Source organism: Cornus florida, unplaced genomic scaffold, assembly GCF_030987335.1.
Source record: "Cornus florida cultivar Cherokee Brave unplaced genomic scaffold, ASM3098733v1 CherokeeBrave_3.0.0_Hap2_Chr07, whole genome shotgun sequence".
Lineage (NCBI taxonomy): Eukaryota > Viridiplantae > Streptophyta > Magnoliopsida > Cornales > Cornaceae > Cornus > Cornus florida.
Window position 1 is genome coordinate 68,004,161 of NW_026775577.1, and position 15,426 is coordinate 68,019,586.

The window sequence follows — 15,426 nt, forward strand, 5'->3', positions numbered from 1 at the left end:
AACATATATAAGATGAGGCCGGTGGCCAATAACATGCATTATGTATTCTATGCACTTTACTTTCAAAGTTATTATGAAAACATTGAAAAATTCATAAGTCTTTTCTTCATAACTTTTGCATTGGGCATGGGAATTCCACTCTTTCTTTTTCATAGGGATTCTATAATCATGTATGAGGTGTGGCCAAGGGCCAAACACCATTTAGTATTCATTTTTGCATTTTAGTTCACATATTGCATTTTGGGCTAAAATAGTAGAATCCAAGCCTTTAAGGGTTTATTTTCAAATCGGGTGGTGCAAAGTGTGTTCCAGCACCTCCACTAGGTCTCATTTATCTTGTATGAAGTGTGGCCAATGGCCAAATGGTCATTTGAAACCATTTCCTAATTTTGGTTTCCATATTTTCCATTTCAAGTTCATTTTCGCCTTTTTGGCCGTTGGGGGGTCGAATTTTGACTCGACCATTTCCAGGAGCCACGGACCATTCCCGCACACTCAAAATCACCATTTACGTCTACATGCATGATCGTTTCCAAGAAAAACCTCTTCCTTGGCAATTTGAGCCTCCTAGGGATTCATTTTGCATTTTTTTTGCATAATCTGGTTTAGGGTCACTTTGGGGTTTTCCTTCGGGAAATAAATTCCGGTCTCCTCATGGTCACTTAGAAAACATGATTTTAGGGGGGGGTTTATTTTTCATGTTTTTCCATAAAATGTCGTCTTGGTGCCAGAAATCGATCGCAAAATTCAGCTTTCTGTTTTTTTTAGCAGCTTTTTGGACCTCCATGACCAGATTTCATGGAGGGGCATTTCGAGCATTCTACATTGCATTTTTTTTTAATTCTCTCGCGATTCACATAGAAAATTCAATTTTGAGGGGGGTTTCTTATTTGTGTTTTTCCAGAAAAATTCATCTTCTAGCCCGTTTTTGCTCTCAGTTGGAGACAGTCACTGTAGCAACTTTTAACCCTCTTGTTTAGTTCTGATCTAGGGGCATTTTGGGGATTTCACAGTGAGTTTTTTTCGATTCTGTCAGTGAAATCGGGTAGAAAACTCGATTTTAGGGGGGGTTTTTTCTTCGTGTTTTTCGATAAAAATTCGTTTCGGCTTCCGTTTCAAGCTTCAGTTCTGGAACCTCACTTTTTTTTCTTGCTGTCAGCTGGTGCATGCCATTGGGCGCCGGCATGGGCGCCGTGTGCGCCATGACCTTCGTCGGGCCACCGCGACGTCTCAACTTCAAACCCTCGTTTCTCCCTCGTCTGGACTCCAAATCTAGTGAACTTGTTTTTACACTTGACTAATTTTTTGCTGTCTTTCCAACGGTGTGCTCGGTTGCTCCCGGATCTTCCTGGATAATTACCAGTTTATCCTTTTAGCCTTAAGAGCTCGTTTTTCTTCGTCAGGCCGTTTCTCCTTCATCCAGACTCCGAATCATTCGATTCTTGAGTCCATCCTGACTATTTTTTTGTTATATTTCCAGCGGTGTGCTCGGTGGCACCTGAATCCACATTTTTTAGAAATGACTATTTTGCCCCTGGGGGCTTATTTGTTATATTTTTGATCTTTTGCTCCCGCATCAGTTCTCATTGAGTTCCACGACCTCATGGAAGGTCACTTTGACTTCTTAGAATCTTGTTTTCTATTTTCACTTCCTCATATCGGATCCATTATCTGGTCAATCTTCAGTTCATCACAGGACACGCTGGCCTAAAAACCAGGGTCGTCTCATGCACACTCAAGAATATAGAGAAATATACTACTTGTACTCATAAGCATGGATAATCAAACAATAAGAATGGAATGTCCACCTATCTAGAAAATTAAAGCAATTAAACTATAACTATACTAATGACATGAAAATTAAACTAATTAAACAAAAGATGTGGCACAGTCCATTAAGAAATAAGTATGAACCATCAAATAAACCATAAGAGTAATCCATTAAGCACCATGTCTTGACTTACACTAGACCAAACATTATAATACACATAGACATGCATTAAATGTAAAGAATCAAGTGTAAAGCACATGACCATTCATTCCAACATACATAGACATATTAATAGAATTAAAAGATCAATTAGAAGTACTAAACTACACAAATCATGTAGAAACAAGATTTATTATATATATGAGAGGTCAAAACAATAGTTACAACAAAAATCCCCATTAATTATAAAACATCAAAGTCTAGGAGGCATGCTTAGGGTTATCTCTAGCCTTAAGAGAATGGTTTAGCCACTCATTGATATTGTCATCTAACCCTCAAGGGCTATCTTCATGGTAAAATTCATCCTCCTCCTTTGATGTTCTTGGTAGAAACCCTAAATGAGTGAAAGAATTTTCCCAAAATATATGTTTCTCTCTCTAATCTCTAGCCAATTCTCCATCTAACTAACCAACCTCCAACTAAAAATGGCCAAATTCCTTATATAGGTAGCTCAAATGTCACACCCAATGGTTAAACCTCGTGTATTAGGACCTCCAAATGATTGCACCACAAGCACACCTTCAATTTGGCTTGAAATCTATTTTGCACTCAATTTGAGGTAGTTCAATCGATCACATGGTTGCTCCGATCGATCGAAGTATGGCGGCTCACTTTTTGGATAAGGACAAGGCTGAGATATTTTTAAGAAAAGGACAAAAGTGGTTAGTGAGGATAAGATTAAAACGTTCAATCATCGGATAAAAGGTTAGATCAATCAAAAAGGAAATTTTCCTAAAAATAAGGACAAAGGGCTCGATCCATCTGGGCAGGGTTAGAACGATCACAGTGTGATCGATCATGGCTTGGTCCGATCGATCGTGGAGGAATTTTTCACCACTTTGCTTTCACTTTGCTCCTTTCTTCCTTTAGACTTTAGATTGCTTCTTTTAATGCTCTAATTCAGCTTAATTGACTTATTTTGGGGATAGTGCCTAAAAAGGGAAATAACATGAAATTAAACTAAAACGGGAAAATAAGATAGAATAAGGTCCTAAAACATTCAAGATTATGAGGTTTAAATACGCACTTTTCAGTTCTTATCACACCCCCAAACTTAAATATTGCTAACCCCTAACAATGAACTACAAACAAAAACAAGAAACCAACAACTATACAAAAATGAACTAGAAAGCAATAAATGGATAATGCCACTTTCATAGGGAACGCGATTGCATTTAGTACATGCAACAAGCCTTTTAAAACCCTAGGTTACCCCTAGTGGACGAGTGAAGTCTCGTGAAGGTTTCCAGAAATGATACGCACAAACATTAAGCTCTTTTTCACTAAAGAGGCACCAATATTCCAAACAAGTATTGGGAGAAAAGTACCTTAAGTATGAAATTTTTTAACCACTTCTAAGCAATCTCCCAAAATTTCAATATCAAGCAAACAAGTATGGTCCTCCACACATCAAGACAATGATCATGCAAATCAAAATAACTCTAGAATCCATTTTAAGTGAACCGGCATCAAATATGTTGTTATCTAAGCCAACTAAAGAAATGATCACATCCGGTCTCAAGCTAGCACACAAATCTAGTACCGATCATCAAGACAAAGAGTGAACCTTTTTATTAAAACTTATTCAACTAGGTACATTTATTCTTTTCACTCGATATTTTTTTTTTTTTTTAACTAACCTAGAGGATCAAAGATGGAAGCATGGTGCAATGTGTTGATCTATTAAGCTTTTTAACGAACCATGAGGTCAAGGGTTAGGTCAATGACTCCCAAACCAGACAGCTTTAGGGCATTAGGTGTTTAAATACCCTAAGGACTTACAAGCTCAAATCAACTAGGCTACAAATGAAAACAACCTCCATCTAATCATTTCCCACTTCTCACCTTTTGGGAGAAAGCCTCACTTTTTTATTTGCTTTTGCAACTTTTAAAAAAAAACCAAGAATTTGGGCCCTCCACCTTCAGCTCAGAAATTCAATGCTTGATGAGGCTAGAATCCCGGCTACTTAGTGAAAAGGGGTTGTTATCCACCTTTGTCAAAAATGAAAGTTTTCAATGCACTACTGTCTCAATTGGGATATAACCAAATCAATAATCAACAAAGCATGTACCCCACAAATGAATGCTAGTGTGCGTATGTGCTAGCGTAGAATCCTGAGTGAATCTCAAAACAATCACAATATCAAGATGATGTGGACTACAAATGCAAGCAAGATATCAATCTTTCAAAAAATTTACTCTTAAATGGCATCCACAAGGCATACAAGGAGTATTGGTGTCACGCCCCTAGACCGTAGTCCGGATTGTGAACACATCCATGTAACCTGTCTCAACCACACATCCACCTATCTATTTCCCTTCACAAAACAAGACTGAAAATAAATAGATAAGATGCAAATATTACAACATTAAAGTTTTAAAGTCCGAAATAACATTTATTACATGCCAGAAATACTCTAAAAATATATAATACAAAACATAGTCTATTATACAGAATAAAACACAATAACACCAGCCCCAACTCTATCTACAGCTAAGGAGGAACACCCTCCACACCATCCATGCTATGACCTGAAAAGATATGAATAAAATAGGAATGAGCAACCACAGCTCAGTAGGAATTGCCTAAAGCGCACTCCTTAATACCTCCGTGAATCCAAACAAAGAACGGATAAAAGATAAAGGGGTCATACAGGCTCGGGAAAGCAACATATCATATGAGATAATAAAATGAAGTGTCATGCAATGCCAATGCCAATGCTAATGTCACTGACACCTCTCACTTCCCAAAATCCCATTTTCATCACAAAAAGTTAATGTAATCCGCCCAGGGCTGCTCCCCAGTACCACGAAAAGAGAGTTAGTCATCTATCCCTGATACAAGGCCACTCCTTGTGATCATTTTGGGGCTCTAGTGACACAACTACGCGTAGAGCCGCTCCCTACGTCTCCTCTAGATTCCCATTAACTACACAGACGAGGCAACTCCTTGTCCGGTTTTAAAATCATTGATTCAATTCCCTTTTCTAAACTTACGGATATAAGGCACCTCCCTGAGATCCGGTTTTCAAAACCATTTTAATGAGATGCTCTCACTTCCTTTTCCATTCTAACCTTAACCCCATGACCATGCAAGATGAATGCACAATTGTGTCATGTCCCAAAGTTTCAAAACAACAAATCAGTTTATACGCAGCATGTTACTTCCGTCTTTGAAAATTCATAACAAATTCAATTCTATGTCAAATTGAGTGATTCCAAAGCCTAATGAAATCTTAAACAATTTAATTTGAGAGTGTCAATTTAGTTTAACAAAATCCCTTCCCAACTGGAATAGTTTTGATCCACAAATTCGAAATAAAAATCTGTCAGAAACTGATTTCTAGCCTGTAGCTTCCATCTTCAAAAATTGATAGTAAATTCAATTTTCATCCAAATTGAGTGAATCCAAAGGACACTGAAAGTTCAAAGACTATATTTTCAAGATAAAATTTTATTTCACCAAAATACCTTACCATTTAAAGCAGATTTGATAAGAAAGACTCGGACAGAAATTGCCCCAACCCAGAATTTGCAGCAAGAACATTATAACCTCAAAAATTCATAATAAATTCATTTCTCAACCAATTTAAGTGAAACCAATTCTCAATGAAAGCTAATTAACTATATTATCATAATATCAAATCATCTCTAAAAGATAAATTACGAATTTACATGATTTTGAGCAAAACAGTAGCATGTAATTAAGTCTCAGTAGCACAGAATTTCAGTTTTGTTTGTATACATTTTGCAACTAAAAATTTGAAAGAAATCAACTCACTAAAGGCAAAGGAATTGAGGGTTAGACAATCCTACCTCAAGGGAAGCTTAAACACTTGCTAAACAATTCAAAACCACACCAAAAATAGGTCAAAATCAGCAACTAGAAGGTGAAGAACATTTTCCTTTATAAAATACACCCGCACCTCTTCTTTCAACACCCTTTTTGACAGCCCAGAATTAATAAACTGTGCACAACTCTTAACCACAAGGAAGCTCTCTCTCCCTTAGGAACCTTTTTCATTCACACACCCCTCTCAAATTCCTAAGACAAAGACCTCAAATGGAGCAATATAAAAGTGACTATAAAGAAGAAGCCAAATGCACGAAATTGGTTTCTGCTGAATTGTATTTATGTCTATCCCCCTCAATGCAATACACAAGTCATCACACACACACACACAATATATGGCACTCACAATTAGTCAAATGCAAGACCAAGCAAAATGACCAAAAAGTCCTCCCATTATTTCTAAATGTCAATTATGCCATTTGCCTAATAAAAGTCAACTTTGCCCTTTATAAAATAATTAAATACCATATATGCTATTTGTAAAACAAAAAGTCCATAATACCCTTTATGAAATAAACAAATGATATTTAATTAAAATTAAACACATTTGCAAAATAAATCATAATTTTCGACAATAAAATAAAATGCATGAATGCCAACATGTCTGGAAAAATGATAAAAATGCAAGTCCTCACAATTGGACTCTCAAGTCAAGCAATTTTTAAATTCTAAGCAATATAGGCCTCAAAAAATCAAAATCATAGCTAATCATGGACCAATCATAGAAAATCTCTCAAATACACAAGTCATGCTCAAAATCAATAATTGAATGCAAATAACACATATTACCCCCAAACTTAAAATGCACAATGTCCTCAATGTGCAATGTAAAAAAATAAAAAATAAAAAAAAAGAGTATACCAGTGTAGCTATGGCGATGAATGGGCGGGACACAAGTATCCAAAGTAGGTGGTATAACCCCCCTCCAAACTTGGGATTAACTGTGGTCCTGAAAAGATGGCACTGGGATAAACTCTCATCAAATAACAAAATGGGATAAATAATGGTGCACAGTGGGCATGCTAGTGTAAGTGGGATAGTATATGAAAGAGAGAGAGGGATAAGAATGGTCCTGAAAAATATGGACTGCACTCTCTCAGTGAAATCACTGTAATGCACCTAATGATGGAGTCAACATGAACAGATATATCAATATATGACATGACATCCAAAATATCAAAAAATAATGAAAATATACTAAACATCACAGGTAACAGGCCAACAGACTGGCCGCAAAAATGGAATAAAAGTATCATAAAGTAACAATCTAAGATCAGAAATATAAATATGAGATAAAGAGAGATTAAGCAGAAGATGACGGTCTTGCAGGGTATGAATCCTGAATATGTCTAGAAATGTCCTGCTACGCTATCATGACATCCGTGCAGAGAGTGGTCACATCTGCTCTGAGGGAGAGGACTCGTCCTCTAATGTCCGAATACACTCCCCTAGGTTGTCTAGCTGAGCCTAAGTGGCGGGAATGACTGGGTCATCCTGATGGTGAAATCTCGAGTCACTGGTAGACTGATGCTCATCCCAGCTCTGAGAATGATGGCTCTCCTCCTGGGAAGGATGTGGTGATCCCAATGGAGGCTTCTTCTCCAGGTCAATGTCAACTCTTTCTACCGCTGGTGCTGCTGCTGCTGCCGCCTCTGCCTCCTCCTCTTTCTCAGCATCCTCCACTGCCTAGCCTACCTCCTCCTGTAGACTCTTGATAAGAGCATTGTAGCTCTTCAACCAGTCAGCATATCGAAAATGGCAAGCTCCAGACTCAATCATCTCCTGTGGATTGAATGGGTAGTGCTTGTCCCAGAGGAATTGTGTAATCAAATGTGCATAAGGGAGGAACTTGGCCCGCTGCGGGTCACTCTTGCTAATGAACTCATCATACAGCTTCATTATAACACTCCATATGAGTGTAGGAACTAAAAACCAATGCCCTGTATCAATGGCATATAAAGCTGCTTATAGTCTCCCCGTCGCTGGGTCTTGTGCCCAGACATATATACATTTCGGTATAAAATCGAATCAAAGAACCACATCCAGTCTAGCATGTAGGTCCAGATGGCATAAGTATCGCGGGAAGTGGCGGTGCCATGAAGAGCTATAGCCATCTCTACATATGATGGCCTATGCAGAGTCGGGTAATCAATCCCCAGAAGACATGTATGTGGGTAGTGAGATGCTGTCGATAATGTCTCGACAGTGATACAAATGAGATGCCCATCAATGGTGGTCCGAAGCTCTGCCAAGTTACTCTAAGCTGGCCTGAGGTTCTGATAGAAGAGCCGAACATGCTTCGAGTAGACTGGGTTAGTCATGGGGGGAGAAAGGATATGACGGTAGATCTCGTCGTACGATCACTTGGTTGTGGCAACCCGTGCAAAAGTATCCTCATAAAAAATGGACTCATGAGATACTAAGAGTGGCTTAAACTTCTCAGTAACCTCTTCCCGGGCAATAACAGACTGAGTCGGTGGTGGCACTGGTGCAGATGCTGGAGGTGGCTCTGGTTTACCCTCCACAGAAGAAGAAGAATGATGATCGGACTAAGTGGGAGCTGGCTCCTCAGTCCGAGGTCTCACTCAGTGATCATAAGTCCGCTTGGCGGTGGTCTTTAACCTAGTCATGGCCTACAAAAAAAAACACACTTGCAGTTGTAGACAGTAATAAGGAATGGTATATAAGATGCAGAAATAAAAGCACGAAAGATAGAAGCATGCTTGTCAGATTAAGATAGACAACACAGAATAGAACACATGAATCTATCTATGTAAGTGGTAATGCAGGCAAGTATATACAATGAATGAACAAAAGGCATACTCTAATTCATCAAGTATTGTGAAACATGCTTGTCGTGACAAGTAAAGAATGCAACCAACGTGAAAAACACAGGCATTGGGCATAGATATGATAGTATGGAACACAAGAGAGGGTACAAGAAGATCAATATGCAAAACAGTGAAGTTCGAACGATCACAGAAAAAAATGTGATCGATCCAAGTTGGTTCGATCATGACATATATATTGGATCGATCGTGCTCTTGATCGATCTGGTGTGATTGATCGAACCTGCTGAGAAATGAAAAGTCCCTCGTTCGTGACGTAGAAGACACGGGGCGAATCCCAATGGCACTTTAAGGCTCGTGACCCCCTATACATCTCAACAAAGCATATATGGTCACTTAAAACGGCACGTAACCCCCGATTCAAATTCGAAAATAAAAGATATATATACATATATATATACACATATATACACATGCTTGCAAACCCAAAAATGGAAACAAAATCAATCATTGAAGCATTGAATCTAATCATAGCAAACAAGTTCAACATGAAAACAAAACAAAAATGGAAAAGAAAATTAAAAACATACCAAAAATGAAGGAAAGAAGAGGACCGAGAGAGAGAAGAGAGGAAATTGAGATCTAGGAGATTGAAGGCAGCGAGGTTCACCGGAGCTTGAGAAGAAGGCCGGAGCACTAGAGATGAGAGAGAAGGCTTGGAACGTTTGATGTGAATGATCCAAATGACCCTTTGGGTCTATTTTTTAAAACTGTGTCCGACATGTGCGATCGATCACGAGGTGCAATAGATCGATCTAAGTTCAATCGTTCATGAAGTGTCTCGGATCGATCGAACCTACAAAACAACAAAATATTTTTGAAAATTTTTGAATTGCTAAAAATTTTGAAAATTGAAAAATATTTTTGAATTTTTGAAAAAAAAATATTTATTTATTTTTTTAAATTTTGAAAAGTCAAAGTCAAAAGAAAGTCAACAGGGAACCCTGAACGATCGGATCATGATCGATCGAACCTCGATCGTTCCAACTGTTAGAACAATGCACAGAGGACTGAAAACCTATAGAAAAATTCGCACAATTAGACAAAGAGTTGAAAATATGCAGAGGTCCAAAATTTTTCTAAGTATGGAATTGCGATCATTCACAGGAACATTAGATTGATCAAAGGGTTGCTTTGAACGATCGAACAGGAAGTTCGAACAATAGACAGAGAGTTGAAAACCAACAGACAAACTCGAACAATGGGATAAAGACCTGAAAATATGCAGAGAATTGACTACATAGAGGTTCGATCGATCGAGGATGCTCTTGTGATCGATCGAACAGGTACTAAATGCCTAATTTGGAGATGAAAGTGCATGCATTCCATATCAAAATCTCAAACAACATATATGATCCCAAATTATATCTAGACAACGCAAGACGTGAAAAATAAAAAGAAATGGGGGAGGATTAGGGTTGAAAAACCCTACGAAGCACTAGTGTTTAACGTCTCTAGCAAAACGTTGGGCTCTTTTATCCTGGATCAAAGATCTTCGTAGACATCCCCTTCTTGATGGGGTGAATGGAACTTTGAACCCCACCCAAAAAACTATTCTCTAAGAAACTTGTTGGATTTGGTTCAAGTGAAATTGATGGCCTTTGGTCAACAAAACTTTTGGGCTTCCATGCCCGTTCAACACTAGATTTGCAAACAAGTTCTTTTGAAATCTCTTTTGAAGGCAAATCATTTGATGTTTAAACAACAAGCAATGACTCATTCTTGTCAAATTTATTTGCAAAACATTTTTCAACAACACATACATCTTCATGTTTGTCCATAGAATTTGGGGTTGGATTAAAAATGTTCAACTTCACTTTCATGTGACCAAATGAGATTTTCATTATCCCCGTCCTACAATTGATGTTGGCATTAACGGTAGCCAAGAAGGGACGACCAAGGATAACAGGAATTTAGCTCTTAGGATTAAGGATCGGCTCCGTGTCAATGACAACGAAGTCAACCAGGAAGAAGAACTTGTCAATTTTAATCAAAACATCTTTGATGATACCCCGGGGCTTCTTAATTGATTGGTCGGCTAGTTGCAAAACTACCGACGTTGGTTTCAAATCACCTAAGCGCAATTGAATATAAACCGAATAGGGGAGAAGATTCACACTTGCTCCTAAATCCAAAAAGCCTAACTGATAACATGATCACCAATAGTGCATGAAGTGGTTGGTGAATCGGGGTCTTTGAATTTTGGAAGGGTGTTGTGTTACAAGATAAAGCTCACTTGTTCGGTTAAAACAACTTTCCTTGGTGCTTAGCTTTTGTTTTTCCTCTTAAGGGTACAAAGATCTTTCAAAAATTTGGCATAAGTCAGAATTTGTTGAATCGCATCCAAGAGAGGAAGATTGATTTTTACTTGCCTAAACACATCAATAATTTTAATAGCCTTATTTTGTTACTTTTCAAGAGAGGTGGATGCTTTTAAAGCATCCAACAATGGAGCCTTATGCTCAAAAGCTTTCTCAAAAACATTCTTTGAAGCATTTTCAACAATATACTCTTTCACATTTAATAAAGGAGAAATGGGATGTGAGACGGGATGGGTGTCAACTTTGGGTTACACTGGGTCACTCTCTTCATTGGAAACACCAACTTAGTTGTCAATAACTCTTCTACTTCTCAAAGCGGTCACCGCATTTATATGTTCAAGTGTATGACCTTCCGAAGAGGAATTGGTCTCCACTACAAATTATTGCTTCGGTGGGAGATTCAAAGGCATTTTACCCTTCTCCCTTGCATTCAAGGTGATAGCTATTTGCCCGACTTGGGTTTCTAGCTTTGTAATCGATTGGGAGTGAGAATGAAGCAATTGAGTATTTGCCTCCAAAGTACCCAAAGCGGATAAAACTTTCTCTTCAAATGCGGGACTTCTTGAATTACCTTGAGAATATGATGATTGGTTTGGAAAATGAGAGTTTGAAAATTGGTTTCCATTTGGTGCTTGGTTAAATGAACGACAACCTTGGGAACCTTGGCCTTGCAAAGGGGGCGGAACATACTTGTTTTGGAAACCACTTTGGGGAGAGTTTTATCCTTCCCTTAGGCTTTTCCAAGAGAAATTTGGATGGTTCCTCCACCCGGTATTATAGTGAGTGCCATAGGGATTATTCCCTTTGTTAACAAAAGCGGCATTAACTTGCTCATGGTGTTCACTATGCGCATGTTCATGTGGACAATTAGAAATAGAATGCAAAACACTAGAACAAGTCATGCATGATTCATTGGACGGATGATGAGCATGTTTAGCATGATTAGGAGAGGAAGACACTTGATGGGCCAAGTTTTGGTTGATCAAAAATTGATCAAACCTTTGGGATAAAGACTTCACTTCGGCGACTATATCATTAGAATGATCAACTTGATATAAGCCTACATTCTTCCTTCTACATACATTTCTACTATTTTCGGATGATAAAGATCGATGCCTAGAGTTTTCACTCATGCTCTCATATAGGCGCCACACATCATCTCCATGCTTATCAAGATAAGAACCACCCATAGAAGCATCAACCATACCTTTATGGTTGTCCGATAAACTTTCAAAAAAGTATTGAACTAATTACCATTTAGGGATGTCATGGTGTGGACATTTCTTAAGCAAATCATTTAATCGTTCTCATGCCTCATGAAACATTTCCCCATCCCCTTGTGAGAATTCACGAATTGAAGTATTTATTGCATTGGTCTTAGACACTGGATAGTACTTCTTCAAGAAATCTTGTTTCATCTCTGCCCAAGTAGTTATAGAAAAAGGTCTCAAATTGTTAAACCAGTATTTCGCTTTATCTTTTAGGGTGAAAGGGAAGAGTTTTAACCTCAAAACTTCTTCCGGCATGTCCGTGTATTTCATGGTGGAACACACGTCAAGAAATTTATCCAAATGCTTATAAGGTTCTTTATTTGGTAGCCCATGGTAATTGAGAAGCATTTGAATTATTTGTGGTTTAATCTTATAGTGGTGTGCCCTATATGGAAGGAGTTGAATGCATGTTAGTGCATTATACTCATTTGGCACATAATGGTCTCTTAAAGCAAGGGGAGGATTCACAATTGGTGGCTCTACATGAGCACCATGATTTGCTTAAACAACGGGAGGTGAAGGTGGTGCAAAGAATGGCCTTGGCATTCCCATTGGAACTTGGCCTTGTTGTTATGGAATAAAAGGTCTAGGCATGCCTAATGGTACTTGTATGTTATCATGTTGATGATGCACATTAGGGTGAAGAATGCCTTGTTGGTCGATATGACCAAGATCTTCAACATGGTCCTCATTATGTTCCTCCATTGATGAAATGGAGTCACTTGAATTACCCCTTCCCCTTGGATTACGAACAACCGAATCAATATTAAAATTTAATAGGACAAAAGTAGGATTCAAAGACCTATGACCATGCATGCACAATTAAAACAAGCAACAACTTAACAAATAGCAAGTAGCAAACACTTATCCTCTGCAACAAGTTAATCAACAACAAGCCTCCACATACATTGATCCCATACTCCCATGCTTACAACAAATACAAGAAAATAAATTGCCACCACGCGGGCCAACGATTTAACTAAGGAAGAGGGTTAGAAAAGCTCATAAAGGGTCCTTAAGTAACTTCAAAATATTATTTTTTAACTTTTGCCTTACTTTGCTTTGCAATTTTTATTTTTAGCTTTTTATGCTTTGCTTAGCTTGCTTCTTTGCTTTAGAATTCCTTTGTTTCACTTCCCTTGGCTCCAAGTACCTAGCCAATCAAAAACAAACACAATAAGTAAACAAAGTAAAATAAAGTAAAAATAAGATCAAAAGAGTACTAATTCCTAATTAATTCCAAAATACTGCGTTACGCAATCCCCGGCAACGGCGCCAAAACTTGGTGTGTGTCGTGGGGTGCACCAAATTGCAAGGTGTGTGATGAAATGTGGCCAAGTTTGAATTTGTAAAATGCCACTACCACTACTAACTACTACTAACGTAGCAAGAGTGAGTAGGGATCGTCCCAAGGGAAAGGCACAATATTTCGGAATTAATGTTGGATTAGTAGGTCGAATAATCAAAAGAAGGTTTTGTTGGTTCAATTATACTACAATATAAACTAAAGTAATGCAATATAAAGCAAGTAAAACAAATGAGATGTAGAGAATGAGAAAGGGTTCTTGGGACATAGAGTTCCCCACTAAGCATTGCCTTCCTAGACATTCAACATTTGATAAATTAGGAGGATTATGTTTTGTAAACAAAGTGTGTGCCATAATTGAAATATTAAACTTGGATGGCCTAGTAAGCATACATTGTCTTAATAATCAAGTGAATAGCACAACATATCAAATTAAGCCATTAATTTTTTCATAAGTCCATAATCAATGCACACTCAAGAATATAGAGAAATATACTACTTATACTCATAAGCATGGATCATCAAACAACAAGAATGGAATGTCCACCTATCTAGGAAATTAAAGCAATTAAACTACAACTATGCTAATGACATGAAAATTAAACTAATTAAACTAAGGAGGTGGCACAGTCCATCAAGAAATAAGTATGAACCATCAAATAAACCACAAGAGTAATCCATTAAGCACCATATCTTGACTTACACTAGACCAAACATTGTAATATACATAAACATGCATCAAATGTAAAGAATCAAGTGTAAAGCACATGACCATTCATTCCAACATCCATAGACATATGAATAGAATTAAAAGATCAATTAGAAGTATTAAACTACACAAATCATGTAGAAACAAGATTTATATATATGAGAGGTCAAAACAATAGTTACAACAGAAATTCCCATTAATTACAAAACATCAAAGTCTAGGAGGCATGCTTAGGGCTATCTCTAGCCCCAAGAGAATGGTTTAGCCACTCATTGATGTTGTTATCCAACCCTCAATGGCTATCTTCATAGTAGAATTCATCCTCCTCCTTTGGTGTACTTGGTAGAAAACCTAAATGAGTGGAAGAACTTTCCCAAAATGTATGTTTCTCTCTCTAATCTCTAGCCAATTCTCTCTTTAACTAACCAACCTCCTACTAAAAATGGCCAAATTCCTTATACAGGTAGCTTAAATGTCACACCCAATGGTCAGACCTCATGCACTATGACCTCCAAATGATTGCACCACGAGCACACCTTCAATTTGGCTTGAAATCTGTTTTGCACACAATTTGAGGCAGTTCGATCAATCATATGGTTGCTCTGATCGATCGAAGTATAGCGGTGCACTTTTTGGATAAGGACAAGGCTGAGATATTTTTGGGAAAAGGACAAAAGTGGTTGGTAAGGATAAGATCAAAGGTTCAATCGATCGAATAAAAGGTTGGATCGATTGAATAGGAAATTTTCCCGAGGATAAGGACAAAGGGCTCGATCCATCATGGCAGGGTTGAAACGATCACAGTGTAACCAATTATAGCTTGGTCCGATCAATCGTAGAGGAATTTTTCACCACTTTGCTTTCACTTTGCTCTTTTCTTCCACTAGACTTCAGATTGCTTCTTTTAATGCTCTAATTCAGCTAAATTGACTTATTTTGGGGATAAGTGCCTGAAAAGGGAAATAACATGAAATTAAACTAAAACGGGAAAATAAGATAGAATAAGGTCCTAGAACATTCAAAATTAAGGAGTTTAAATGCGCACTTTTCAACGCTTATCATGTTCTTATTCTACCAGCAACCTTGTTACAAGGATTAAGGAATAAGCCTGAAGTCGAGAGTGTTTG

General features: G+C 37.8%; 1 non-coding gene across 1 annotated transcript; it reads left to right on the forward strand.

Annotated features, from left to right (window-relative positions):
* Nucleotides 1-12,276: 12,276 nt before the first annotated feature.
* Nucleotides 12,277-12,383, forward strand: LOC132267988 (small nucleolar RNA R71). The gene has a single exon (XR_009469152.1). It is a non-coding gene; the product is annotated as a small nucleolar RNA R71 (small nucleolar RNA).
* Nucleotides 12,384-15,426: the final 3,043 nt, after the last annotated feature.